A 25,899-nucleotide genomic window follows, 5' to 3' on the forward strand; every position below is an offset into this window, starting at 1 on the left:
TTTGTTTTGTTTTTTGTGTCATGAACATTATCCAAGACTCAGCACTCACAGTACACATTTATTATTCAGACTGTAAACCCAGGTTATACAAGGTTTTATATGATAACACCAGTGGAACAGAACATCAAATGTCATTGGCTTTTTTTTTTTTTGTTAAAAGCAAACCAGCAGCTCTCGCCCACATATTTGCTCTGCTTCACTGGCGGAGAGTTCTTGATCATGCCGTTCCGGAGATTTCCTTGCCAATGCCAAATTATAATACAATCCGCTTCTCTTATATATTCATTTGCTATTCAGGTTAAAGCTGTTGGAAAAAATAAATAAAAATCAGCATTTCTAAATAAATGTTTGTTACTACCATTGTATATAACATGCTTTTATTTATGTATGAGGTATCCAGATACCCATTATCACATAGAAGTTTTCAAGCTTCAGATTACTTTTGTACTGTGTATTTCAATTATTAGACCAAGTTGTTTCTGTTCATTATTCTAGAGTACACCATCATTGGCTGTGCATCGGATTCCACTGAACACAAGACACCAGCTGTGTGTTGTTTGCCAGGGAAACGACAGTTTGAAAAAGATAACCACAAAAAAATCGCATACTGGGCCTGATTCATTGAGGCGCGCAAAACGAACATATTGTGCAGTTTTTTTGCCTTTATTTTTAAAATGCATGTAAATTGGGCATACGCATGTCTGTATTCAACTACAAGAGGATCTGAAGAAATTACTCTTGTTGAATATGGGTCTAGATAAGCTATGCTTATAATGTGGAAAATATAGTCCCAGGAGAACACACAGAAAAAAAGTATTCAATTATTGTCACCTTAAGAATAAACATCAACATTTTTTCTTCTATTTCCCCCATAAAATACATTTATAATGACTACTGTGTACTATACATGCAATGCAATGCATTTTCACAGTTGCTCTTGATTGTAGCACGTTCTAGCAGGCATACGTGATTGTCATACCTGTCATTCAGCACTTATACCTGACCTGTAGCTGGTGCAAGTAATACGACAGAAAATGTACCATTTCAGATGGTCAAAGCTTGAATCAGACGCTGCTGCGTGGGCTCGAGCTCAGCATGGCCTTACTCTATGATGACTAGTGCATACGCTCATTCCCCTCCCCGTTCCGCCCATGAAGTTGTATACTGTTGTAAGAGTTCTTTGTGTGAAGATGAATTGTATGGCATATAGTCAGTTTCTGGGCAGGCGCAGAGCGATTTTATGCAAAATTCAGTGTGTATCGGCATTTACGTTCCTTAATGAATTGTGACAACTGTGTAGAGAGGTTGATAAAACCAACTAGTAATGTATTTCCTTATGCAGGAACGCACTTCAATGTGTGTATTGATTTGTTTCTTTTATTGTGGTTTATAGATCATGGAGGATATAGCCTTTAACTTGTTTGGGAAAGTGTCTAACTCACATTTCCCCCCCCCAAAAAAAAAAAGTATAACTTTGTATAGAGAGCTGTGCCTTCTTCATTTATGTTACTAGGTGGAGATTAAATTGAGCTCGATGTGTGTCCGGAACAGTCGCAAGACGCAATCTCCATTTATGTTTCCTCGTGTCTCATACCAGTGTGCATTAAAATTAGCAGAGATTCCTTACCACATTAGGCGGAACTGTGCGTATCCGAGCATCGAGGTGATGGTCACCGGCATCTCGCTACTAATTGAAATTTATCCTAAGTCTACCACTGTGTGACAGTTATCGTACTTGGACAGAAAGCTCACTAATGTTACTAGAAAAAAAAAAACTTATTTTGATGTACTGAATGTTTACCTATTTTATTGTTCTCAAAACATTTCAAGAAAAACAACATACTTGAGTCAGTCATTCCTCAGATAGAACCTTTTATCATCTTCATCTTTGATATGTGCACTATTGGTACAATCAACAAAAAGAGAGTTAAAGTGCACTTGTTGTCTATTCACAGTAAAGTCAGACACTTTTTCACCTGACTCACATTATTAATTAGAATGCGGGCTATCTGTTGCCTATGAACCCGTCCACAGAATTGTGACCTCCTTTGTGTGTAGGATACATTTAAAAAGAAAAAATATTACATATAATAAATGGATGGATTTTCTCTTCATTGTAAATTACAGGAGGAATGCTTTTGGAACATACCTTGTTGGTGAGGTCAAAGGTTATGTTTGATTATGTGCATTTGTCTATGGAAGAACTGGAACGATTCCATAACAGAAAATGTATTTTATGTTACTTGTTTTTGTCTACTGAAAACTAAAATGATTTTCTTCTAAGGCAGCTTACCTCATCACAGATTCAATTTTTTATCTGCTTAAGGAGATCTACTTTTATCCTGGTAAATAATAAAAAAAAAAAAACAACCCTGCTATTTGCAGGCAATGTCATCATTTTTGCCAACAAATTCAGATATAGCTCTACCCAGAAACAATTTGATAGCAATATTTTATTTTATTTATTTTTTTTATTTACTTTTTGTATATTTAGCAACTCTACTGATGGTTATGTTAAAACACCCTTATCTACATCTCCATGATCAGATCAGTCACCTGCAAATCTTATCTAGAAATTAACTGCCAGGTGCTACTTGCAAACCACATTTCAAAGATTATTTGGTTTTGTCTTTTTGATTCTACATTAACATACCATGATTATTTTTACGTTATGTCTGTCTATTATATTTAGATATAATGCATGTATTTTACATTATGTACCCTTAGTGGCCACTTTATTAGGCATACCTGCATGCTCATGCAAATATCAAATCAGCTAATCATGTGCCAGAAACTGCATAAAAGCATGCATAGACGGTCAAGAGGTTCAGTTGTTGTACAGACCAAACAACAGAATGGGAAGAATCGTGATCTGAGTGACTAAGTGGGATAATTGTTGATGTTCGATCAGGTGGTTTGAGCATCTCAGAAACTGCTGATCGCCTGGGATTTTCAAGCACACAACAGTCAAGAGTTTACGAGAACGGTCCACAAAAGAGGAAAAAAAAAAAAAGTTGAGTAGCAGTTCTGATTTTTCTCATTGTTAATGAGAGAGATCAGAGGAAAGTCAGCTATACAGAAAGGCCACAGTTACATAAATAATGTTGAACCTTGAAGTGGATGGGCTACAGCAACAGAAGACCACACTAGGTTTTACTCTGACGTGCAGAGGGTAGGATCAGAATTTTGGGTAAACACCAAGGATTCATCCTGCCATGTGCCAATAGTGCAGGCTTGCATGGTGGTGTAATGGTGTGGGGAATGTCTTCTTGGAAAACATTGGCTCCTTAATACCAATTGAGCATTGTGTAAATGCCAGAGCCTACTTGAGTATTGGTGCTGACCATGTACATCCTTTTATGGCAACAGTCTACCCATCTTCTAATGGCCATCTAGTAGAATAATGCACCACAAAGCACATCTCAAGCTGGTTCCATGAACATGGCCTTCACAGTCTTCAGATCTCAATCCAGGGGTGCACCTTTGGGATATGCAGCATGAATGTGCAGTCAACATATCTGCAGCAACTGCTTGATGCTATCTTTCAGTACACAAACTGCATTGCGGGAAATGAGTGTAAGCAGGTGTAGTGTAATTGATAATGAGGTTAATATAGAAATGAACATGTAAAAAATGTTCATAGTTTAAATAACATCTTGTAAACAGGAACTTAGAAAGGCAGGTATCGGACAAATGTTTTTCTCCATCTGATTTTAGTGATTCGTCCTGTCAGCCAAAATAGTGCCAGAGCTTCTCCCTGGTCAGATTACACCACTAATTGTAACCCTGTATCTTTTGGGCTCATAAATACTAGGTCAGTGATGGGCACCCCGACCTACTTCAAGGCACTTTCTCTGATTGTCTGCGCTACTGTTAGGCTGACGGTCTGATCATCAATCCACAGAACTAGATGGCGGAGGTCTTCACCTATATCAGCCGCCTTTCCCTTAGAGCTTAATGTGCTCACCGGTACTCCGATGCCCCCTGGACTTAACTCCAGGTGTAGAGTGGGTTGGTAATGCAGGCCAGGAGGCAGCGGATAGACAGTAGCCAAGGTCAAGGGTCATAGGCAAGCAGAGTAGTCAGTAAACACACCAAGGGTCAGGGTTACAGGCAAAGTACAGACCAAAGGGTCAGGGTCACGAGCAAACAGGCAGAGTCCAAAGTCCAGGCAGGGGGTCATACACAGAAAATCCAACAGAGTATCCACAGGACAGGGTACAAACAGAGGAGCAGGTCAGCAAGACTGGATCAGAAACGCTGCAACCAGCAGGGAGGCTAAGCCCTCCCTGCCTTAAATACTAGAATCCACCAATCAGGCCTTTGCCCTGTAATAACCCTCGGGGCCAGACTGATGAGCAAAATATTATCAGCCCGCAGGCTGCACCTCTGTACATGCACTCGACTGCCAGACTTGCCGGGGCGCATAGAACCTAAATTTGGTGTCCAGCCGTTGTCCTGGCAACGGTCGGCCTGAATCTCTGGAAATTAGGTCCCGGTCGTCACAGCGACAGCCGGGACGGCCGAGAGAGGACCGGTGAGTCGTGGCGGTGCTTGCAGCCACCGCAGCACTCTAACAGCTACATGATCTCCCTGTAGTGTGCAGAGGAGGTCACATGACACGGAATCCAGCTGCTCCCATTAACTCGAATTCTCTACAGAGAATAAGTGATGTTGGGAGTGAGGGCTGCCTGGTGTCCAGCCCTGCACTAGATGAAGCAAAAAATATTTTACCTTTGGTAGTTGTCTGCCACACATTGGAATCGGGTTGAACACCTGTTATTGCAGCAGTATTAAGGGTCTATTTAACAAAAAGCAATGATTGAAGAGATTTTCTATCACTGCATCTGGCAGAGAAAGAAAATCTTGCTGCTATTTATCATTAAGTGGGCAACAGCGATGTTCATCTCCGCAGCGACACTGGCTGGCAGTGATAAGAATTACCTCTTCGCTGGCCAGTCGGGGTCCCTTTTGTGCTGTTTGACCCAAGATTCCAGTAGCAGATTCAAAGAAATGATTTTAAATAGTTAAAAAATAGATAAAAAATGTATTTTTAAATGTAAAAAATGCTTTTTTTTTAACTAAAGCCTTTTTCCTCTATTGCTGCTGCAGTCTCCATCCTGAGAACGGCACAGACACCAACCCACAGAACTAGATGACGGAGATCTTCCTATAGCAGCCGCCTTTCCCTTAGAGCTTGACGCGCTCACCGGTACTCGGATGCCCCCAGGACTTAACAAGTGTATTGTGGGTTGGTAATGCAGGACCACAGCGGAGGCCAGGAGACTGGTAGAAGGCAGCGGGTAGTCAATACAATAGCCAAGGTCAAGGGTCACAGGCAAGCAGGGTAATCGATAAACACGCCAGAGGTCGGGGTCACAGGCACGGTAGTAAATTCCAAGGTACAGGCAAGAAGTGTCAGGGTCACGAGCAAAACAGGCAGAGTCCAATAATCCAAGCGGGGGTCATACACAGGAGATCAAACAGGGTATCCACAGGACAAGGCAAGGGAACAGGAGCAAGTCAGCAGACTTGGTCAGACACGCTATAACTGTCAGTGAGGCTCAGACCTCACTGCCTAAAATACTGCTGATAGCCAATCAGAGCCTAGCTCTGAAATCATCAACAGCCCCCTGCTAATTACTTGTTATACTAATTAATTAGCCCAAAGGCTAGTAACATCCTGCGCGCGCCTGGCTTCCCTATCTTGCCAGTATGCGGCGCCGGGGAGATTTTAGCCTTGGCAACGGTCGGGTCTTAGGCGGAAATAACGTCCCGTTCGTCAAGGTGACGGTCGGGACGCTAGAGGGCACAGGAAGCGAGCCGCGGCGGCTGTGAGTACCGCTGCGGCTCGTAACACTAGGTGAAGGTATCGCAGGAGGTGGACAACAAAGGCAATCAACAATACCTATTACCGTTTTCGCGGCTTGATGAATAGGAAGAGGCACTATCTATTTAGGGCTCTTTTCCCCCCAAATATGTATGTCATGTATGGTAATTAAAGAAGAAGAAAAAATAGACCATGCTGCCTTCAATGTGGGTGTTGGGCTTCAGTGAGTATGGATCGTCATCAGCTATATAGTGCCATAAGTTCCATAGCGCTGTACAGAGAACTCGCATCAGTCCCTGCCACACTGGAACTTACAGTCTAACTTCCCTAATATATACACAGAGAGACTAAGGTCAATTTAATAGCAGCCAATTAACCTACTAGTATGTTTTGGAGTGTGGGATGAAACCCATGCAAACACAGGGAGAACATACAAACTCCACCCAGATAAGACCATGGACAATAATCAAACTCATGGCCCCAGTGCTGTGAAGCAGAAGTGCTAACCACTGAGCCACTGTGCTACCCTAATGATTGACATATTACTGTAGAGATGATACAGCCAACTGCACTGAATGTAAAATGATCTAGTGTATGAGCCGTCTAACTCTACCATTCCACCATAGTTCCCAGTACCTTGGCTAAAATAGCTCTTAAAGGTTCCAGTCGCCTACTGTGAGAAGTTACTTGACTTGCAGTTACCAGAGATAACTGCTGCAACTAGGACACCAGTAAGCAAAACTCCCTGATAAACATATTGAAGGGGAAAACCGTGCAGCTGAGAAAAGAGGAGTTGGTGTGACTCAAGGTGGAGATTGTGACAGAGCAAGGGTATACCGCTCCAGTATAGAGGATAGTTTTTTACAGTGTTTGGAGGCTGGAGGAGGGTCTGATTGAATGTGGTAAGGAATTCCGTAGGTGGGTAGTGGCATGGGAGAAGTCCTGTAGGCAGGAGTGAGAGGAGGTGCCGCGCGAGTCAGAGGTAGATCTAAGTGGTTGTGAGGAGAGTATTTTGAGATGTATGAAAGGGTGTTGTTGAAGTAATGTTAATTTATTTAAGAAGTAGGAAACCTACTCCTGTACACAACCAGGAGTGCTCCACTGTGAGCACCATAAGAATAAATTACACGATACATCAACTAGAGGACCATATAGGTGTCCTGTGGTTAGAGAATGTATATTATGTTCAGAATTCAGTTTTAGAATACTCGTAATTTTCCAAAATCTGCCAGATATGTATAACTATATTGGTCCTATATGGTCTGCTGGGAGTACTCCTTCAATAAATACAGATGCACTTGAGACAAAAGGTTCCAACCATTTCATTTCCCATCTCTGGTCTTCATTACCGCCTTTAGCCGGAGAGAAAAATGTTATAATTAAAAACCATGGTACTGCCATTGTGAAAAATATTATTGTATTCAGACATGTTCTGACAGTATTTTTAATCATTAATTGCAACTTATAACCTGTATATTTATTGTATTGAGTGTATTTTACTAATATATATATATATATATATATATATATATTGTATTTATTCTTTTCTTTATTTAGTAGTATACAAAGATACATAAATTATGTGTCTGAACACTGTAAGCAATGCTGACAACAAACATAAGAGCATGATCTGATTTTCTCTGAGCTTTTGAAACAAGTGAGTATGTGGAACTGAGGGGGTTAAAGGGTAGGGGTGGAGGGAAGGAAAGGTATCACCACCCAGACAAAGTCACGACTGTAGATCTATCTGACATATATTTAAACAAAAATGCATTATATTTCAGCACTGACTTTTATCACTTCTGAATCTGTGAGTGAAGTTTATTGAACAACTTTTGTACATTTGAGATTAGCAAACCAGCTGTATATATTATGTAGCATGTGCCCCAATCTTCATTCCAGGTAACCTCCTGCCTCTCTGACTCCACATGATCTCCTCTGTGCCTCACCCCCTCACTTGCCCCCTGCTTCTCTCATTCCCTCTGTTACCCCCTGCTCCCATCTATCTATATCTGTCCCTGCTCCTATATTTCCCTCTCACTAGTGAATCAGGAATATATAACACGTTTTAGGTTTTCCCATATTTTCTATATAAGCAGCCAGTGGGGGAAGGGAAATGTATGTGGAGGGTGAAGGTGTTGTTTTCTTTTTCATTTAAGCCAAAATTACATAAGACAAAATATAGAACATAATATTGAATCTAGGCTCCTGACATCAGCTGAGACAAAGTGAACTGTTAGGGCCCTTCACAGACAGGCTATTGGCTTTTATTAGTATGTCACCGACGGCAAAGGACAAAGTATGCTAATCCTACCCCTGCTTAGTCACTGGCTGTAGTCCAGGACTTCTACATGACATTATTGCAGGCTTTTTTTTTTTTAACAGCCTTTGTGCTTGGGATTGTGCCTGTTTTACACCATGCCCTCTAATATCATAATGTCTACACAGATTAAATGTAGACATGTAAATTGTGGACAGGGTTCTAAAGTCCACATTCAAAATGTTCACATAAGTAAACAGATATAAAGAAATTAAAATGCTCCCCCTCCCCAAACAGCTTGACCAACCCTAGTGGTGTCAGCCTAGGATAGTACTAGCAAAATCGGGGGGGGCAAGACTTGACTCAGCAGCCTATTAGGAACATTTTAAAGGAAAAAAAAAGCAAGAGGTCCAGTGACCCAGCCCAAGGTAGCCCACTATGAGAACGGCACAGGGAGCAGATGCCCCCTGCCCCCCAGCCCAACCTGCCTCTGTACAGGGGGACAAAAAGCGTGGGGTCCCCTTGATTTAACTATTACCAGCACTAGGCTTTGCCAGCCTGGACTGATGGCACTGTAGCAGGGAAACCCGCAGCATGGGGTCTCTCTACCATAATGCCAAACCAGCCCCAGGCCAGTCAGCATGGGGCTGGTTCCCCTAGGTTAACCAGCCCCGTGCTGATGGTAAAAAGGTTCTTCCCACACTGGAGTGGTGGGTGTGGGGGTAATAATAATGATTTGAGAAATCATAATAAAGCATTTTGTCCCAGTATTCCCAGACTGCCATTAAGTGTTTGGGCATGCTGGCGCTTGTAGTAGTACAAGCATTATAATACCCATGGCTGCTATCATATACATATATATATATATATAGATATAGATATATATATATATAGATATAGATATATATATATATATATTTTATGAGGATTTCCCGCGGCTTGGACTAAAGTGCTACCAGTCCAGGTAGGCAAAGCCTTGTGCTGGTAATAGTAAAATCAGGGGGAACCAACGCTTTCCATCCGTCCCAATTTTACTAGTACCAGCGTAGGCTGGCAGCAAAAGGTTTAGTTAAGCTGTTTTTGTTCTTAAATTTCTTTTAATCTAATCTATGTTGACATTTTGAATGTCGATTTTAGAACCCTGTTCACATTTTACTTCTTCTTTCTCCTGTCAACCCAAAAGCATGGGCGAGCTGATTGGCGGGCTGGATGGGTGGCTGTCACCTCTTTCCTCCTTTTTTCCCATCAGCCTAAAAGCCCTGGAGAGTGGTGAGCGGATGGAACCCCCCTTATGCATGCTGCCCTCCCTTCATCCATACAGCTACACCTCCCTGCATCGTCCTCCGCTCCCTCCCTCCATCCCACAAATGTGACAATCTTTTACCAGCAAATCAAATGCTCACATGCTCTGCAAGAATAGCAGGGCATGGGCGGGAAGAAAAAGTGCAGGTATGTAATTTTATATATATATATATATATATATATATATATATGCAGAATTCGCTGTGGAGAGAGCCGCAGATATGTACAGTCTTTCTGTATGTTAAAGTGTCACGATCGGCTAGGTTGCGGGGACACTAATTTCTGGATTAAGAGATGCAAATTACTGGTCGGATCTAATATCTTCAATTTTTAAGTGTTTCAAGAAATATTAATTGTATATACTTTCATTTGAAAAAAGAAGTAGACCACACGACATTATTCAGCTTTAGTCATCTGCTGCTGAAAGATTAAATTAAAAAAAGTTCCCTCCTGAGGATTACCATGTTCACATTTTGGACCTATTTCTGCAAGTGTCAAAATAGTTAAGAAGAATCACTCCCTTTGAGAAGTATCTTGGAAGAAATTGGACTACCAGTCACTGATTTAAAAACATTTGGTTAACGAAAACTGTATTAAGTCAACTACTGATCATTATCATTATCTGAAGGCTTAATGTAAAGCCTATATGTATTCCTCCATCACACAGTACAATTCTACAATCCAAAAAGGCCACTGAAAGAACATCATAAGTCATTTTAAACTAGATACTATCTATTAGGAGCCTGATGGAAGTATCGAAAGAACTTGATGTCACCATACTATAACACAAACTCATTACCAAACGCACCAGACAATATTTTTGAATTGCATATCTGATCATTGGTGGTCAAAGTTGCCCATCAACTTGAGTCCATGGCAGTACCCTGACACTGCAAGTGAGTTTTGGATCGTGACATTGTTATTTCCCCAACACCAGTTGTAATAAGTCAACATATTTAAGCCTGGAAATTATGATGTGTAAAAACTTGCCACACCTCTGTGAAAAGATATATTTCCTGAAGAGGAAGAGTGAGGTTCTTTCATGCCCAAACAATGCACGGTATCTTTCAAACAACAGCTCATTTTAGCTACTAAGAGAGTCAATACCTTGTAGAGTAAAGGAAATGGAAAAAAAACAGATCCAATGCCCACCACAAAAGTGTATCCTAGTAGATTTTTAGGGTGCTCGAGTACCTTTCGCCAATACAAAAAAGACAGGTGTAACAGGATTAGCTATCAACAGATATGTGAATTATTTTGGATTCACCATTTAAATACCAAATACAATCAGAGACTAATTCATGACTACATTCTTTTTTGATATTATTTAGTCCTTAGTATTCTTTGCCCTTTGGATACATTATGTTCCATTTCTTTCCTAAAGGCTTACATTGTTCATTTTCAGATCATGGACTCCCTGCATTGTAGATCATCATCATCATCATCACCATTTATTTATACAGCGCCACTGATTCCGCAGCGCTGTACAGAGAACTCACTCGCATCAGTCCCTGCCCCATTGGAGCTTACAGTCTAAATTTCCTAATATAGACACACACACATACACACACACACATACACACACACACACACAGACTAGGGTCAATTTTGATAGCAGCCAATTAACCTACCAGTATGTTTTTGGAGTGTGGGAGGAAACCGGAGCACCCGGAGGAAACCCACGCAAACACGGGGAGAACATAGAAACTCCACACAGATAAGGTCATGGTTGGGAATTGAACTCATGACTCCAGTGCTGTGAGGCAGAAGTGCTAACCACTGAGCTATAAGAAAGAAAAGTAATTCCAGAGAACAGAAAATGTAAATATGTTCAGTAGTGAAAGTAATTAGATTAATGCACAGCACGTGAATATATATAGTAGTGAAGACAAGAGGTGGAGCTTCATAATGTAATTAATAGTGTGTTGGGGAGTGGCTTGGTGTACTATTTTCTCCAGCAGGTAATGAGCACTCTCTCCGTACTGAATACCTACATATTTGGAATTTTTGACTTATCCTATCACAGGCACAATTTCTTTCCATTCTGTACTTCTGTTAGTGCTTAGAAAAAATCACAGATGTCCAAAACAGTTGCCAAATTGTTACTTCTGTATTGACCATTAAAACTCTGATGTGTAATGCATTGCGTGACAGAATGAACCGCCTATGCCACCCTGTCTGCTGATGCTGGGAACCGGCTGGACTTACTTTACCACTGTTCCCTTTTGTTATTCCAAATGTGCTCTCTTGCTGCAGTAGGAGTGGCTTACAAATGCTGCCAACACTGGACTCCTTACCGGCATTCAGTACCAGGTTTCTTCTGAGTAACTGACGCTGATAACGTACCCCTTGCTGGTGTACCTGGGCTGATACTCCTGACCTCTTCCATTTCAGTGTGATAGGCCCCCCTGGCCTATCACACTAGCCAGAGCTGCTGGGTAGCGGGCAGAGCAGTGGTACTGGAAAAGCTGGGTCCAAACCTCAGTAACAGCCGGGAACGGATTAGATTTTGGTTCTAAACTGTAGGTCACAGGAATAGAGAAGTTTCTAAGCAGGTCTTTAAAGCAAGTGTTGTTTATTTGCTCACACTGGTTGAAGGTACCAGGAGCAGGTCAGATGAAGCAAAAAGAAAAATTTTCAATACAAGACAGGGCTTTTTATATCGATTTGAACACAGCCTCATGGGCTATTTTTAGAATCAGGAAGCAATTTGTTTACCCAAACATGGATTTACATGCAATGCAAAGCTAGCAATATTTACACTTTTCTGTTAAGTGCTAAAACTTGATGCTTGCATTATCTGAGATCCAGTAATGCCAGACAGCCAGGCAGTGGCCCCCTGCTGGGTATACAGGCTAAACAGGTTTTTGTCACTTCACCTAAAGACTTACTTAAAATTTCCTGTTATCAGCAAACAGACTTCCTCTAGCAAAGATACAAACCCAAACAATGACACTTGCATACAAAACACATCGCAATGTAACACGGTAAGTGCATTTCAAATTATACATTGGTGCCTGTACCTCTGATTGAAATACATTTCTACAATAAATTATTTCTACATGATCCAGCCACAAATAAGTTATTTATCAGTGATCCAGTCACACTCCTCCCCCCTTGACCATGCGTGCAACCAGTGTGCCAGCTCCCAACAATTTGGCTCCTGGTCCGCAGTTCTTAGGGTTACCGGGGGTGACCCGGAGATTCCGGGTCTTCCTGCCAAGACAGTGCATCTGCATTGCTGTGAACCTTACCTTGCTTGTGAATTATGTCAAAGTTATAAATTTGAAGTGCAAGGCTTTAGCGCAACAGTCGGCCATTTTCCCCTGAGGTTTGTTGCAGCCACTTTAAAGGATTATGATCAGTCACCACAGTAAAATGTCATCCATGCAAGTAAGACTGAAGTTTTTTCACTGCCTACACAATGGACAAATATTCCTTCTCAATTGTGGCATACCCCACCTCCCGGTTTAGCAGTTTTCTGCTCAAATAGGCCACAGGGTGCTCCTGCCCATCAGGCCCCACCTGGCTAAGTACTGCTCCCAGTCCATACTGTGACGCATCACTTTGCACAATAAAGTCCTTGTCAGAATTGGGCGCCAACAGTACTGGAGCACGAACCAGGGCTTCCTTTAATGACTGAAATGCCAGCTCACAAGCGGGTGTCAAGTCAACTACTTTGGGGAGTTTCTTCTTAGTGAGATCTGTCAGGGACTTCGCTACCATAATAAAGTTTGGTACGAAATGTCTGTAGTACCCTGAGGTCCCTAAGAAGGCCAGTACTTGTCTTTGGGTTATGGGCCGGGGCCAGTCTCGGATTGCCTCTATCTTAGCTGGTTCTGGCTTAACCCTAACTCTCCCCACACGATGACCCAGGTACTGCACCTCTGACATCCCCATTTGACACTTGCCTGCTCTGATGGTCAGACTTGCCCACTGACTTTTCTCCAACACTTGCCCTACATGTTTCAGATGGTCCTCCCAGGATTTACTGAAAATGGCAGTGTCATCCAAGTAAGCTTGAGCAAAGCCTTTACACCCTTCCAGCAGGTAATCAACCACACGCTGGAAGGTGGTTGGCGCATTCTTCATTCCAAATGGCATGGACTTGAACTCAAACAGGCCAAATGTGGTGATGAATGACGATCGTTTCTGACCCTCGGGGGTTAGCAGTATTTGCCAATATCCCTAACTCAAGTCAACGGTAGAAATATACTTTGCCCCAGGTAACTCGTCTAACAGAAAGTCAATTCGGGGCAGGGGATAGTCATCAGACTCGGTCACCTCGTTCAACCAGCGCTAGTCTACGCAAAACCGCATTGTCTTGTCTTTCTTGGGAAACAATACGCCCACGGACTATGTGATGGCTGGAAATGTTGTTTATTTAAAACTTGCAACCTTACATAACCAACTAACAATACAATGTGACACCCAAAATTAAATGAACATAAATATTAGAGGAAATGTCCCATAAAGTGCAGCATAGGTCCATAATAAATAACAGTATAAAATCACAACATAAAATCAGAAGGGTGCCCACACCAAATAAACCAAAATAAAACAAATATAATACATTATTTCAAACCACATCAAACCACCCAAAAAAACACTTCAAACCATCCCCAACCACCAAAACTCACAACAAACCTTCAAAACTTTCTTAAGCAAAGAAGAAATAAACTGAACGTTTAGATGTATGCAAAGCCATATAAAAAAAATACCGGTAATTATTCACTCAAAATCTAAGGGAGGTGAAAAGATAGACAGCCACAGATGGGAAGACATACCGGACCTTGGTACCTTACGGAAGCCTCAGACCCCGCCAAAGTCTGACCCAGTTTGCATTGGTCATTCGGCGCTTCTCCATGTCTCTTAACTTCCACACCTTGTGGAGAATGTCACCCACTATCACTTCACAGGGAAGGACCTTTTGTCTGATGGAAACCTGATACCTAGCATTCCAAGTGAAATATCTAACCAAAAAAAGGGTGCCAAAATAAAAATCCTGCCAAATATCCTTGAATGCTCTATAGACCCATTCAGGGTAACTGAGCCCCAAAAGGCAAGGTACCAAGGTAACTGATATTATTAGAAAGTGGAAGCGTTTAGGAACAACAGCAACTCAGCCACGACGCGTAAGACCACGTTAAATCAGACAGCGAGGTCAACGACTGCTAAGACGCATGGTGCGTAAAAATCGCCATCGCTCTGCTGATTCCATAGCTGAAGAGTTCTGAACTTCCACTGGCATTAATGTCAGAGCAAAAACTGTGCTTTGGGAGCTTAATGAAATGGGTTTCCATGTCCGAGCAGCTGCATGCAAGCCTCACATCACCAAGCCCAATGCCAAGCGTCGAATGGAGTAGCGTAAAGCACATTGACATTGGACTATGGAGCAATGGAAATGTGCAGCGTCGGACTGGGCCGCCGGTGGACCGGGAAATCCACCGGTAGGCCCTGATGGCAGATGAGCTATCTCCTCCGTGGTGGGGCGGGGTTAAAAAAAATGATTCCTGTGTCCTCGGGTGTTGGTGGGGGCCGGGAGCCAGGTGCCGCGTGGCGGGGTCAGCGTGGCAGTGGGTGGCTGGCCCCTCCTCAGGGACCAGTCCCTTTCGCTAAACAGGAAACAGGAAGTAGCATGCGTTCCACCGTGTAACGCATGTTACTTCCTGTTTTGCGTTTGATCGCACAGCAAGCATGTGAGCTGCAGCAATAAGGTAAGTGTGAATGAAAGATGGCCCTGCTATTTGTGTGAGAAACAGAAGAGGGGGGGCCTGCTATTTGTGTGAGAAACAGGGGAGGGGGGGCCTGCTATTTGTGTGAGAGACAGGGGAGGGGGGGCCTGCTATTTGTGTGAGAGACAGGGGAGGGGGGCCCTGCTATACTGTGTGAGAGACAGGGGAGGGGGGTGCCCTGCTATTTGTGTGAGAGACAGGGGAGGGGGGGCCTGCTATTTGTGTGAGTGACAGGGGAGGGGGGCCTGCTATTTGTGTGAGTGACAGGGGAAGGGGGGCCTGCTATACTGTGTGAGAGACAGGGGAGGGGGGCCTGCTATACTGTATGAGAGACAGAGGAGGGGGGGCTGCTATTTGTGTGAGTGACAGGGGAGGGGGGCATGCTATACTGTGTGAGAGACAGGGGAGGGGGGCCTGCTATTTGTGTGAGAGACAGGGGAGGGGGGGGCTGCTATTTGTGTGAGAGACAGGGGAGGGGGGGCCTGCTATTTGTGTAAGTGACAGGGGAGGGGGGCCCTGCTATACTGTGTGAGAGACAGGGGAGGGGGGCCTGCTATTTGTGTGAGTGACAGGGGAGGGGGGGCCTGCTATACTGTGTGAGAGACAGGGGAGGGGGGGGGCTGCTATACTGTGTGAGTGACAGGGGCCTGCTATACTGTGTGAATGAAATGGGAGGGGGGGCACCATATTGTGTGAATGAAAGGAGTGTGGGCTGCTATAATGAGGGAATGTTTTTTTTTTAATATAATGTGTGATATGAGGGAAAGGAGTGGGGTTGCCTTAATAGTACATGGGTAGGAGATAGGCTATTAATTTAATGGTGGAGTTTAGGTGGGGGCTAATTATTTAATGGGTGCTATTTTATTTGTGGGGTGATGGTGGGGCAATTTAATTTATTGGTGGGCAATTTAATTTAAGAGTGGGGCCTATTAAATTAAGATGGGGTGACAGGACCTTTAATTTAATCCTGGGGTGGTTTAGGTGCTATTAATTAAATGTGGGGCTGAGTTTGAGGAGCACAAGGTCTATTTATTAAATGTGAATATGAATTATTTAATGACAGTGACTGTTGTGGGAAATAGGTATATTTATTATACGTAAATGATATTCATTTATTGCTGGGGCTGTTTGGAGGGAGGGAAATAGGTTTATTTATTAAGTGAGAATACTCTATCTTTAATGTTGGGGCTGGAGGAAGGCCTAAGGGCTAGATTTACTAAGCTGCGGGTTTGAAAAAGTGGGGATGTTGCCTATAGCAACCAATCAGATTCTAGCTTTCATTTATTTAGTACCTTCTACAAAATGACAGCTAGAATCTGATTGGTTGCTATAGGCAACATCCCCACTTTTTCAAACCCGCAGCTTAGTAAATCTAGCCCTAAGTATTAATTGTGGGTGCTATAGATTTTACGCCGGGGCTGGTTGGAATTTTCTAAATGTACCCATTTTTTTTCAAAATAGGGCACCCAACATTCCGGGATCCAGACAAGTCGCAACTTAAGAAACCAGCAGCCACAGGTGGTGACAAGAACAGGTAGGACAGTCTGTCAAATGTTCTGATTCTAGTGGGACAATCCAGATTTTTGGTGACTGTTCTACCCAATCTAAGGGGGAGGTCAAGACTGTGTACTCTTTATATACACACTGCATTCTTTATATACTACACTATGATGCTAGCTGTCCTTCATGGGCTGACCACTCCCCCCTCTAGTGTCAGGCCCCGCCTCTATGATGCTGGCCACACCCCCTCTGGTGGGCCCTAGCTTTGCAGTCCCCCGGTGGGCCCTTCATGCCCCAGTCCGACAATGGAAATGTGTTCTGTGGAGTGACGAATCACTCTTCTCTGTTTGGCAGTCAGATGGAAGTGTCTGGGTTTAACGGTGTCACGCACCAGGCTCTCAGCTTGTGTCACTTACCTCTTTGCTGCCTTTCCAAATTGTCCCTGCGGTCCTCATGTAATACATTGAAGTTGCACCTTATCAGTATTGGATAGTTCTTTTTCTGGTTTCAACACTTTAGGTTTTCTATGCACCAGAGAGGTAAGGAGATTTATCTACAGATATTTAAAATGAAACAAGTGTATTCTGAACTAATTTCCTTTTAAAAAAGGATTACTCTGATATCTTTTTTAGAAGTGCACAATTGTTTGTAAACAATACCTTATCACTTCGAAACTACATACAATTGACAAACCTTTAAATTCACCACATTAATAACACTGATATCTTATTGGAATTCATTCTATATCTATAAATGCTTCTGCCAAAATAAATTATTAATCTATATATCTATATATATTAGAGATGAGCGCGCTCGGATTTCTGAAATCCGAGCCCACCCGAACGTTGCCGATCCGAGTCGGATCCGAGACAGATCCGGGTATTGGCGCCAAATTCAAATCTGAAACCGAGGCTCTGACTCATAAGCCCGCTGTCGGATCTCGCGATACTCGGATCCTATAAATTCCTCGCTAGTCGCCGCCATCTTTACTCGGGCATTGATCAGGGTAGAGGGAGGGTGTGTTAGGTGGTCCTCTGTCCTGCTATATCTCGTGCTGTTCAGTTCTGTGCTGTGCTGTGCTGTGCTCAGTCCAGTGGTGCTGTGTCCTGTGCTCTGTCCTTCTGAGTTCAGTGGTGCTGCTGGGTCCTGTGCTGTGTCCTGTTCAGTCCAGTGGTGCTGTGTCCTGTGCTCTGTCCTTCTGAGTTCAGTGGTGCTGCTGGGTCCTGTGCTGTGTCCTGTTCACTTCAGTCCAGTGGTGCTGTGTCCTGTGCTCTGTCCTTCTGAGTTCAGTGGTGCTGCTGGGTCCTGTGCTGTGTCCTGTTCAGTCCAGTGGTGCTGTGTCCTGTTCTCTGTGCTTCTAAGGGCATAGTTATTTCCCCATTATTCCCAAGTGTTTAAAAAAATAAAAATAAGTTATTAAAAAAAATACAAAAAACTAATTTTTTTTTTTTTTAATGACAACAAAATTTGCACAACCAATCCTGCAGTAAAAGCCCATTGGTACTGCAATATTACCAAGTTCACACATTCAGCAGTAAAAGTCCAGTGGTACTGCAATATTACAAAGTTCACACATTCTGCAGTATCAGTCCAGTGGTGCTGTGTCCTGTGCTCTGTCCTGCTGAGTTCAGTGGTGCTGCTGGGTCCTGTGCTGTGTCCTGTTCAGTCCAGTGGTGCTGTGTCCTGTGCTCTGTGCTTCTAAGGGCATAGTTATTTACCTATTATTCCCAAGTTTTTAAAAAATTTAAAAAAAATTATAAAAAAAATAAAAATAAAAAATGTAAAAAAATAATAATTATAACCAAATTTGCAAAACCAATCCAGCAGTATAAGTCCATTGGTACTGCAATATTACCAAGTTCACACATTCTGCAGTATCTTGTTCTACATATAATGGAGAACAAAAATTTGGATTATAAACTATGGAAAGATCAAGACCCACTTCCTCCTAATGCTGAAGCTGCTGCCACTAGTCATGACATAGACGATGAAATGCCAACAACGTCGTCTTCCAAGCCCGATGCCCAATCTCCTAGTACAGGGCATGTTAAATCCAAAAAGCCCAAGTTAAGTAAAAGTAGCAAAAAGAGAAACTTAAAATCATCTGTGGAGAAACGTAAAGTTGCCAATATGCCATTTACGACACGGAGTGGCAAGGAACGGCTTAGGCCCTGGCCCGTGTTCATGACTAGTGGTTCAGCTTCACCCACGGATCTTAGCCCTCCTCCTCCTCCCCCCCCCCTCCAAAAAATTGAAGAGAGTTATGCTGTCAGCAACAACAAAACAGCAAACAACTCGGCCTTCTAAAGAGAAATTATCACAAATCCCCAAGGCGAGTCCAAGGGTGTTGGTGGTTGTCAAGCCTGACCTTCCCATCACTGTACGGGAAGAGGTGGCTCGGGAGGAGGCTATTGATGATGTAGCTGGCGCTGTGGAGGAACTTGATGATGAGGATGGTGATGTGGTTATTGTAAATGAGGCACCAGGGGGGGAAACAGCTGATGTCCATGGGATGAAAAAGCCCATCGTCATGCCTGGTCAGAAGACCAAAAAATGCACCTCTTTGGTCTGGAGTTATTTTTATCCAAATCCGGACAACCAATGTATGGCCATATGTAGCTTATGTAAAGCTCAAATAAGCAGGGGTAAGGATCTTGCCCACCTAGGAACATCCTCCCTTATACGTCACCTGAATAACCTTCATAGTTCAGTGGTTAGTTCAGGAACTGGGGCTAGGACCCTCATCGATACAGGGATACCTAAATCCCGTTGTCCAGTTGGATACACACCACCAACACCCTCCTCGTCAACTTCCTCCACGATCTCCATCAGATTGAGTCCTGCAGCCCAAGTCAGCAGCCAGACTGAGTCCTCCTCAATACGGGATTCATCCGAGGAATCGTGCAGCGGTACGCCTACTACTGCCACTGCTGCTGTTGCTGCTGTTAGTCGGTCATCTTCCCAGAGGGGAAGTCGTAAGACCGCTAAGTCTTTCACAAAACAATTGACCGTCCAACAGTTGTTTGCCATGACCACAAAATACGATAGTAGTCACCCTATTGCAAAGCGTATAACTGCGGCTGTAACTGCAATGTTGGTGTTAGACGTACGCCCGGTGTCCGCCATCAGTGGAGTGGGATTTAGAGGGTTGATGGAGGTATTGTGTCCCCGGTACCAAATCCCCTCGAGATTCCACTTTACTAGGCAGGCGATTCCAAAGATGTACAGAGAAGTACGATCAAGTGTCCTCAGTGCTCTAAAAAATGCGGTTGTACCCACTGTCCACTTAACCACGGACATGTGGACAAGTGGTTCTGGGCAAACGAAGGACTATATGACTGTGACAGCCCACTGGGTAGATGCATCCCCTTCCGCAGCAACAGCAACAGCTGCCTCAGTAGCAGCATCTACAAAATGGCTGCTCGTGCAAAGGCAGGCAACATTGTGTATTACAGGCTTTAATAAGAGGCACAACGCTGACAGCATATTAGAGAAACTGAGGGAAATTATCTCCCAGTGGCTTACCCCACTTAGACTCTCATGGGGATTTGTGGTGTCAGACAATGCCAGTAACATTGTGCGGGCATTAAATATGGGCAATTTGCAGCACGTCCCATGTTTTGCCCACACCATTAATTTGGTGGTGCAGCATTACCTGAAGAGTGACAGGGGTGTGCAGGAGATGCTTGCGGTGGTGCGCAAAATTGCTGGACACTTTCGGCATTCAGCCAATGCCTACCGCAGACTAGAGGCACATCAAAAAACCATGAACCTGCCCTGCCATCACCTCAAACAAGAGGTTGTGACGTGCTGGAACTCCACCCTCTATATGCTGCAGAGGATGGAGGAGCAGCAAAAGGCCATTCAGGCCTACACAGCCACCTACGACATAGGCAAAGAAGTGGGGATGCGCCTGAGTCAAGCGCAGTGGAGACTGATTTCCGTGTTGTGCAAGGTTCTGCAGCCATTTGAACTTGCCACACGAGAAGTCAGTTCCGACACTGCCAGCTTGAGTCAGGTGATTCCCCTGATCAGGCTGTTGCAGAAGCAGCTGGAGAAAGTGAGGGAGGAGCTGGTAAACCATTGCGATTACACCAAGCATGTAGCTCTTGTGGATGTAGCCCTTCGTACGCTTTGCCAGGATCCGAGGGTGGTCACTCTTTTAAAGTCAGAGGAATACATTCTAGCCACCGTGCTCGATCCTCGGTTTAAAGCGTATGTTGGGTCTCTGTTTCCGGCGGCCACAAGTCTACAGCGGTGCAAAGACCTGCTGGTCAGGAGATTGTCCTCCGAAGAGGACCGTGACATGCCAACAGCTCCACCCTCATTTTCTTCCACATCTATGGCTGCGAGGAAAAAGCTCAGTTTTCCTAAAAGACGCGCTGGTGGGGATGCTGATAACATCTGGTCCGGACTGAAGGACCAGCCAACCATTGCAGACATGTCTACTCTCGCTGTATTGGATGCTGTCACAATTGAAAAAATGGTGGAGGATTACTTTGCTGAGGATTACTTTGCTGACACCATCCAAGTAGACATGTCAGACAGTCCATACTGGCAGGAAAAGAAGCCAGTTTGGAAGCCCCTGTACAAACTTGCTCTATTTTACCTGAGTTGTCCCCCCTCCAGTGTGTACTCGGAAAGAGTTTTTAGTGCAGCGGGGAACCTGGTCAGTGAGCGGCGAAGGAGGTTGCTTCCTCAGAACGTTGAAAAAATGATGTTTATAAAAATGAATAATCAATTCCTCAATGAAGTACAGCACTGCCCTCAAGATAGTACAGAGGGACCTGTGGTTGTGGAGTTCAGCGGGGACGAATTGATAATGTGTGAGGAGAAGGAAGTACACACTGTAGGGGGAGAGGAATCAGAGGTTGAGGATGAGGACGACATCTTGCCTCAGTAGAGCCTGTTTAGTCTGTACAGGGAGAGATGAATAGCTTTTTTGGTGTGGGTGCCCAAACAAACCAATCATTTCAGCCACAGTTGTTTGGTAGGCCCTGTCGCTGAAATGATTGGTTTGTTAAAGTGTGCATGTCCTATTTCAACAACATAAGGGTGGGTGTGAGGGCCCAAGGACAATTCCATCTTGGAATATTTTTTTTTGCATTATATGACCATTCAACAGTCGTTTGCCATGTTCAAAAAGTAAAACCAAATTTCAACAAATTCAAGAAATTAAACCAAAAGTAAAATGCCCTGTCATAATTTAAAACAAGAGATATTGACGTGCTCTAGAACTACTGTATATTTGTTTATATTTTATAAACACTACACTTGGAAGTTGGAGGAGGTATTGTGGCCCCGGCACCAAATTTACTACCGGGGCCACTCCACTGTGCAGTCCATATTTCGGTGTATCAGATATTAAACAACGGTGACAGTTTATGCCCAATTTTTTAATCATATTGTTGGCGCTGTAAAAAATTGAGTTCCGGGCACACCACACTACGCAGTCCATACCCTTTTTTGGTGGAATTCTGACCCGTGGAGGGTTTTTTAATTATATTGTGGCCACGGTACCAAATTGTGTACCGGGGCCACAACACTACGCAGTCAAGAAAGATAGATGCGTATCATAGATAAAGTACATTCAGTGTTGTGGGGCAAATTGAAAAATATTCAAAATGCACTGTCATTATCAAAAACAAGAGGTTTTGACATGCTGAAACTCCAACATGAATATGATGGAGAGGATGGAGGAGCAGCCGTATGTGCAGTGTAATGCAGACCTGTTGAAGGTTTTCTATATATTATATTTTGGTGGCCAGTGGCCAGTCCTCTAACCAGTGCAGATACTATTTTTGGGTGTAATTCAGACCTGTTGAAGGTTTTCTATATATTTTATTGTGGTGCCCAGTGCCCACTACTCTACGCAGTCCAGATACTATTTTTGGGTGTAATTCAGACCTGTTGAAGGTTTTCTATATATTTTATTGTGGTGCCCAGTGCCCACTACTCTACGCAGTCCAGATACTATTTTTGGGTGTAATTCAGACCTGTTGAAGGTTTTCTATATATTTTATTGTGGTGCCCAGTGCCCACTACTCTACGCAGTCCAGATACTATTTTTGGGTGTAATTCAGACCAGTTGATGGGTTTTTAATTATATTGTGGGGAACACTCCTCTACGCAGACCAGAAAGATACCTCGTTGCAACGTTTTGGACTAATAACTATATTGTGAGGTGTACAGAATACACTGTAAATTGGTGGAAATGATTGTTATTGAATGTTATTGAGGTTAATAATAGCGTAGGAGTGAAAATAAGCCCAAAAACTTGACTTTTACACTTTTTATTTTTTTTTCAAAAAAAATCCGAATCCAAAACCTTAAATCCAAACCAAAACCTTTCGGCAGGTGTTTTGCGAAACAAATCCGAACCCAAAACATCGCGAAAATCCGGATCCAAAACACAAAACACGAGACACATCCCTAATATATATATATATATATATATATATATATATGATAAATAACACGATAAACAGATGAATTTCTCAATACAACTTTAAGACCTACATTAAATATTTCAAAAACCATTTGTAGAAGTGGGTTACGTGGTTGGGGCCCATGAATTTCTTTTTTTATCCCGTTGGACTTTATGAATAGTCACTTTATTAATTGGTTGTAGACCTTCACAAGAAGATTTTGGTACAACACTATTTCTGTAGTTTTCCTGAAAAGCTGATTCTTTTTTAGTAAGCAGTTCAAGTATATAGGGATCAGTAACGTGTGTCTAAGTAACTGCTGATGTTTCCAGTGTCAGTGATGTCATGGTGGAGTTATACCGATCTGTGTCTGCTTAACTGTTATTATACAACTCCAACTTGTCTCTCTCCTCTCACACTGTCCTCAGTACGTAGCTCAGTCTCTGTTGTGTATTCACAGATCTCTCTACTGCTTAGTAATTTTCAGCACTTTCCTTTTTACTCAGCCTCTCTTTTTCTCACTTCTTCACTTCTTACACTTTCTTCACCTTTAATCTGCTTATATATCACTTTGTCCAATTTTCATTCTGTCCCTATCTTTTCGCTCTCAGTCTATCCAGACACAGAGATCTCTCTCAGCGGTCCTGAGTATCACACTCCTCTCTCCCTGTCACCCCCGGCAACCACCAACCACTCCCAACTGTCACTTCTCCCTCAGGAATTCTTTTTTTTTTTTTTTTTTTAATCTTTATAAACACTTAAAACAATTAACAAATGTAACCACATCTAAACAGGTAGGTACATGAACATAGCCATGAGTACACACATATATTTACATATATACACCTCAGGGTACTCAGGTTTTGGGGTATCACACTCAGGCTCTGCTGGTTTCAGACCTCTCTGTAAGATGCTGTCCAGTCTGTCTCCACTCCAGAATCAGAGTATGAGTGTGGCCATCATGAATTCGGTTACATGATTCCTATCAGCCATTCAGGTGATAACAGCCCCCATTTCAGATTCCCTCCAAAAACAGTTCATGGGAGCTACCATCTTGGATATAGTCACCTGATCCATCTCAGTAACTCAGAGTGCTGCTTCTGCCCAGCTGACTGCAGTCTCCAATCAGGAATCAACAACAACTATAAAAGGACTTCCGGGAGCCCTTACCTGTTGCCAGTGCAATGTTATATTTCAGACGCCAACCTAGTTCCCAGCAGTTTGCAGTCTTGCTACAGTCTTGCTATTATTGCAGCTCTGACAGTACAGTGCAGTCTGCATTCTGGCTCCAGTTCCATACCAGCATTCTGGTACCATTCCGGTTACAGCAATCTTCTTCCAGCGTTCCAGTTACAGCAATCCTCTTTCAGCATTCCGGTTATAGAATTCCGGTTACAGCATTCCGGTTACAGTCAGGTCCAGCAATCCAGTTCCTGTTTGCTCTCTTCTGCTAGTGTAATCACATCTGAACCAGTCCATTCACTACATGCAGAGGAACATTATCAGGCCACCCAGTTTTGTCCACGTAGTCACCAGAGACACAACCCAGTCTGGGTACAGACAGATCCTCAGGCATGACAGGCGGATACCAAGCGAACATTACCTGCCTGATTGCATTATGCCAACTGTGAAGTTTGGCGGAAGAGGGATATTGGTATGGGGCTGTTTTTCAGGGTTTGGGCTAGACCCCTTATCTCCAGTGAAGGGCAATCTTAATGCTTCAGGATACCAAGTCATTTTGGACAATGCTATGCTTCCAACTTTGTGGCAACAGTTTGGGGAAGGCCCTTTTCTATTCCAACATGACTGCGCCCCAGTGCATAAAGCAAGGACTACAAAGACATGGTTTGATGAGTTTGTTGTGAAAGAACTTGACTGGCCCTGACCTCAATCTCACCTTTGGGATGAACTGGAAAGGAGATTGTGAGCCAGGCCTTCTCGTTCAACATCAGTGCCTGACCTCATAAATGCTCTACGTAATGAATAGGCACAAATTCCCACAGTAGCACTCCAGCATCTTGTGGAAATCCTTCCAAGTTAGGTGTTTAAACACATAGCCTGCAGGGTCCAGATATTGCCACTTTTACATTGATCAATTAACATTGAACTAAGGCGCACTGACGTCAAACTGAACTGCCGGAGAGCTGTGTCTTTGGAATGAGTTCCTGTCAGCATGCCGGTGCCATCGGAAATCTGGAGCTTCGCTTTTCAGGTAAGTCTGCTAATATTGAATTTGTTTTTTTCAGAAAACAGCATAATTTAAACGATTACCACCGCTTTTCTTTGAGGGAGAACAAGATGGCATGTCATGCTAAAAAACAGGGCAGAATTAATATTGTGTATAAAGACCACAGACATATATAGTCATGGTCAAATGTTTTGACAAAATTTGCTGCTTCAGTGTTTTTAGACATTTTTGTCAGATGTTGCTATGGTATATTGAAGTAAAATAAAAAGCATTTCATAAGTGTCAAAGGCTTTAATTGACAATTACATTAAGTTTATATACGTGGATTCTTAGCTGGCCTTCTTGACACCAAGCCATCCTCCAAAAGTCTTCACCTCACTGTGTGTGCAAATGCACGCTCACCTGCCAGCTGCCATTCCTGAGCAAGCTCTGCACTGGTGGTGCCCCGATCCCACAGCTGAATCAACTTTAGGAGACGGTCCTGGCACTTGCTGAACATTCCTGGGCGCCCTGAAGCCTTCTTCACAACTATTGAACCTCTCTCCTTGAAGTTCTTGATGATCCGATAAATGGTTGATTTAGGTGCAATCTTACTAGCAGCAATACCCTTGCCTGTGAAGCCCTTTTTGTGCAAAGCAACGATGACTGCATGTATT

At 43.2% G+C, this 25,899-nt stretch overlaps 1 protein-coding gene and 1 long non-coding RNA gene across 2 annotated transcripts in view; one reads left to right on the forward strand and one right to left on the reverse strand.

Annotated features, from left to right (window-relative positions):
* SUDS3 (SIN3A corepressor complex component SDS3) overlaps positions 1-1,448 on the forward strand; it is a 29,714-nt gene extending 28,266 nt beyond the window's left edge. Inside the window, exon 13 of the transcript XR_012678056.1 lies at positions 496-1,448. The gene's annotated coding sequence lies outside the window, so the exon portion shown is untranslated. The remainder of the gene's footprint in view (positions 1-495) is intronic.
* LOC142096619 (uncharacterized) lies at positions 116-23,740 on the reverse strand. The gene is made up of 3 exons (XR_012678058.1): positions 23,586-23,740; positions 7,039-7,170; positions 116-304 (listed from the first exon to the last, which is right to left on the reverse strand). It is a non-coding gene; the product is annotated as an uncharacterized LOC142096619 (long non-coding RNA).
* Between the last annotated feature and the right edge of the window lie 2,159 nt (positions 23,741-25,899).

The sequence above is a fragment of the Mixophyes fleayi genome, chromosome 1 (genome assembly GCF_038048845.1).
Source record: "Mixophyes fleayi isolate aMixFle1 chromosome 1, aMixFle1.hap1, whole genome shotgun sequence".
Taxonomy (NCBI): domain Eukaryota; kingdom Metazoa; phylum Chordata; class Amphibia; order Anura; family Limnodynastidae; genus Mixophyes; species Mixophyes fleayi.